The following is a 4,541-nucleotide window of genomic DNA, read 5'->3' as shown; positions in this document are numbered from 1 at the left end:
CCCGCCCCTTTAACGCTTTGCTCCCCGCTCGCCACCCCCACTCCCCCCGAGCTGTTCGAGGCCGAATCTCGAATTCCCGACGGGGACACTGAGGCCGCGGTCAATGAGATGGCTCTCTGCCACAGCCAGCCGGGATAGCCGCTCTTTTCTCTCGCAAGGAGAGCCGCCTGCTGGGACTCTCCCTCACCACGGCCGTGACCGGCTGCTCCGCGCCCTCCTGGCCCGCCACTTCCAAGCCCAGGGTAAAGGGCGCTGGCAGAGCACTGCACTACAGGCCCTCTCCTGGGTGCCTCTAGGGCACTGGGCGCCCTTCTTTCTGAGGTCTCTCCTTACAGCGAGATCCGCACCCTTGTGCAGCGACGCCTAAGGAATCCGGGAGAGCGAGCACCCAGGAGGTGAGGGTCTGAATAAACTGGCTGCACCTGACTCCCCTGATGTGGTTTCCACTTCTGAACACACCAAGCAGTAACTTAGAAGATCATTAAGACTCAGTTTCCTCGTCTGTAATAGAGGGATGTTGTGAAAAATAAATGAAGCCCCTGCATACCGCGATGGGGGGAGGGGGAAGGCACTCACAAGTTGAGAGATGATGTCGGAGTTGGCGTTTCATGGCTTCACCTGCACCCTGAAACGCGCGCACGCGCACACATACACACACACCCTTCAGGCCTGAGAGGCTTGTACAGATTATTTATCAAGCAGTGTTTGCAGAGCCCCTACTATATGTCAGGCTCTATCCCAGGCCCCGGGGATACAGCAGGAACAAGCCAGGCAAGGCTTCTCGGATCCCACTTTCTACTGGGCATAACAAGTAAATAACTGGGAAGAAAAAAATAACTTCAGTGACAAATGCTGTGACTAAAATAGGAGGATGTGATAGAGATGGCCAGGAGTCAATTTTTAGATAAACTAGTCACAGAAGACCTCTCAGAGAAGTCACATTTATGCAGAGAACTGCATCATCAGTAAGGTCTGCCTTGGAGAAGAATTTCATTCGTGCAAAGGCCCTGGGGCTGGAGGAAGCTAGTCAGTTTGAAGAACAGAAAGATCCTTGGTGGGGCTCTGTGCACAGTGAGCGAGGAGGGGGGTTTGACACGTGGGCAGAGACCAGGTCCCACAGGGCTATTTAGACGATCATTAGTTTCCAGTGGCTGCCACCTGAACATGGCGGCTTAAAACCAAACAGAAATGTATCCCCTATAGTTCTAGAGGCCAGAAATCTGAAATCAGTTTCAGTGAGCCAAGATCAAGGTATCAGTAGTATGGCTGTTCCTCTGATGGCTCTAGAGGACTATCTGTTCCTTGTTCTTCTGGCTCTGGGTGGTGGTCTTGACCTTGACCCTGACCTGTGACCACATCTCCCCAAACTCAGCCCACCCAGGTGATCCCAATCCAATTACCTTCCATATCAAGATTCTAATCAAGACCCTTTTTTCTGTATACACTAAATTTACAGATTCCAGGGGTGGGGCCTGCTATCTTTGGGTGGCCATTTATTCAGCCTACGCAATCATGGAAGGGAAAGAGGTTAACATTATATTCTGAGGCGGGGTGGGTTTCAGACAGGAGGGCGACAGGATCTGATGGCTACTAACTGTATCACTGGTTGATGATGACAGAACCGGTGACCCGCCGCTGGATGTCCAGCCCGTTCTGCCACAATGCACCTGTGCTGCACACACAGGTACGCAGATGAGGAGCTCAGCCTCTCCCCAACACCACAGGAGCCCAAGCGCAGAGCACGGCTCTTGGATAAACCCTTAATTTTACTCTGACACAGGAAACAGTAAGATGATTGTTTCTAAGGCGGATTCTAAAACAGTAAAGTGTTTCTGTTTTGGTTTTGGTTTAGATTTTGTTTTTTTGGTTGATCCCACTTTCATTCCTTTTAAATGGCACCAAGCAAGGCTCAATCACTGCACTGTGTTCTACTTTGACATTTTCTTCCAAACCAACTTCACTTGCCCTCCCCAGGTCAGAAAAAGTGGGAAGGAGCCTAGCCCCAGGCTGGAACCCGCCGCCCACCCAGAGTCTCTGCTGGCGCCTTAGAAGGTCTGGGGTGGGGTGGGGGAACGGAGAGCACGGGGATGTGGCCCAGAAAGCCTGTCCTTTCCAAGGGTAGTCCCCCTCCCTGGGGTCTGAGCAGGCAGTCTCCACACCGATCACTTGCAACGCATGCCTTGCCTCAGTTCTCAGTTTTATAAAGACTCACTACTCTGGCCAAGTGCCTACTATGTGCTGGGCCTCCGTCCCCTGGGGTGGATGGGAGCATTGGAGATTCAGGCACCAAGCAGATGTTTAAGGTTTATCTTACATGGGCAGGCCACTGAGGACACAGCTGTGAGCCATCCAACCAGAAACCCTGCCCTCAGGAAGTTTGCGGGGGAGAAAGACCATCTAGATATACAAACCTATAGATAAATTGATAATTACCAATAATGATAACATAGCTACAGGAAAAGAGCAGGACACCATGGGAAAGAATAATTGAGGGTTGGAGACTGTCAGGGAAACTATAACCATTTATGCAGAGGCCTGAAGGATGAATTGGAATCAGACTGATAGGTTTGGTGGCTCGGGGAAAGGAACATCAAGATGGCCGACAGACCTTCATCCAGGGACTTTACCGCCAAACAACACCAAGATGGCAGATGGACCACCATTTTGGAACTTTCCACCCACTGCAGGCTTCCTGGAAAGCAAGTCTTCGGCCCCTGGACACACCCCCGGAACTAGTGCCCCATATAAAGGCCCTGCTCTTTGTCCTCCTGGTGTGACTTCCCTGGCCCATCCTGTCTGCACCAGGGAACCTCATCGAGAGCACTCCCAATAAAGGCCTTTTAGGGGCGCCTGGGTGGCTCAGTCGGTTAAGCCTCTGACTTTGGCTCAGGTCAGATCTCACGTTCAGTTCGAGCCCCACGTCAGGCTCTATGTTGACAGCTAGCTCAGAGCCTGGAGCCTGCTTCCGGTTCTGTGTCTCCCTCTCTCTGACTCTCCCCCTCTCATGCTCTGTCTCTTCTGTATCAAAAATAAATAAAACATTGAAAAAAATTTTTTAAAAAAAGGCTTTTTACATTTATTTCTGACCTCAGTTTTCTGTATCGTCTCTGCAACTTCCCTGGCTCGTTCCCTCCGAGCCACGAAACCTCGCCCTAGAGCTCTTTAATAAAGGGTACTCTGGTCTTTTTTCACAGTCTATCTGTTTTGTGACTTTCTTACTCTGCCAATTTAACCTTACCCAGACAGAAAAAGAACATTGCAGGAAGAGAAAACCACAAGTGCAAAGGCCCTGGGGCAGGAAAGAGTTGGGGGTCTTTGAGGAAGGACAAAAGATTATGAGATGAAGGGATTGGGGAGAGATGATGTTCAAGAGGCAGCCACAGGCCAGACTGCCTGATTATTAAACCCTTGGTAATGGGGTGGATTTTATTATTTAAAAAAGAATACCCCTTGGAGAGTAGTTATATCTTCCGATTTGCAATTTTAAAAAATTCACAGAAAGGTTCCCACAGCTGTTGGGGCTCATCCAACAGCTTCCAGAAGCCAACTCTGGGAAGTTGCTGATTATAATCAGCAGCTATTCACTGAGCACTTTTCCAACGGACTCCATGCTTAATGCAGTAGGGTTGGTTCAATTTCTTTATTTTTAATCAGATAACTAATTCATTAATTGATTTGGTTGCACATCACACACACTGCACCCTCACCTCCAGTTAATCACTGAGAAGAATTTGAGTATTCTAGCATATCTTTTGTCTTCTTCTCTTGCTACCACATTGATGTAGGGAACAAAGGCAAAAAGGAAATGCAGATAACATTAAATTTCCTTACGGGTGTCTGGGTGGCCCAGTTAAGCTTCTGACTTTGGCTCAGGTCATGATCTCATGCTTTGTGAGTTCGAGCCCTTGGAGCCTGGAGCCTGCTTCGGATTCTGTGTTTCCCTCTCTCTCTGCCCCTCCCCTGCTCATGCTCTCTCTCTCTCTCTCTCTCTCTCTCTCAAAAACAAATAAACAGGGGTGCCTGGGTGGCTCAGTCGAAGCATTCAGCTTCGACTCAGGTCATAATCTCACGGTTCGTGGGTTCAAGCCCTACATCAGGCTCTGTGCTGACCGCTCAGAGCCTGGAGCCTGCTTCCGATTCTGTGTCTCCCTTTCTCTCTGATCCTCCCCTGCTCACACTGTTTCTGTCTCTCCAAAATAAAAAAATAAATAAACCATAAAAAAAACATTAAAAAACCAAATATTTAAAATTAAAATTAAATGTCCTTATAACCTGCAGCCCACTATGACATTCCTCCAGGAACACCCCACAACCTTGGCTGGACGATAGCTAGGCCTCCAGGATCCTGTGAGTCATTTCTTTAGCAAATGAAAATGCTTTTGGAATCCTCCCCAGGTCTTTACGTCCATGCCCCCCCCCCCGCCGCAAGCAGATGATCAACTGCTCTTTCTGGCCACAGGTCGTATCCCTGTGCTTTAATGAAACCACCTTTCTGCACTGAAGACGCCTAAAGAATTCTTTCTTGGCCATTGGCTCCAGCC

The sequence above is a fragment of the Suricata suricatta genome, chromosome 16 (assembly GCF_006229205.1).
Source record: "Suricata suricatta isolate VVHF042 chromosome 16, meerkat_22Aug2017_6uvM2_HiC, whole genome shotgun sequence".
Taxonomy (NCBI): Eukaryota; Metazoa; Chordata; class Mammalia; order Carnivora; family Herpestidae; genus Suricata; species Suricata suricatta.
The sequence above is the reverse complement of the archived record's forward strand: the minus strand, read 5'-3'. Positions refer to the sequence as shown.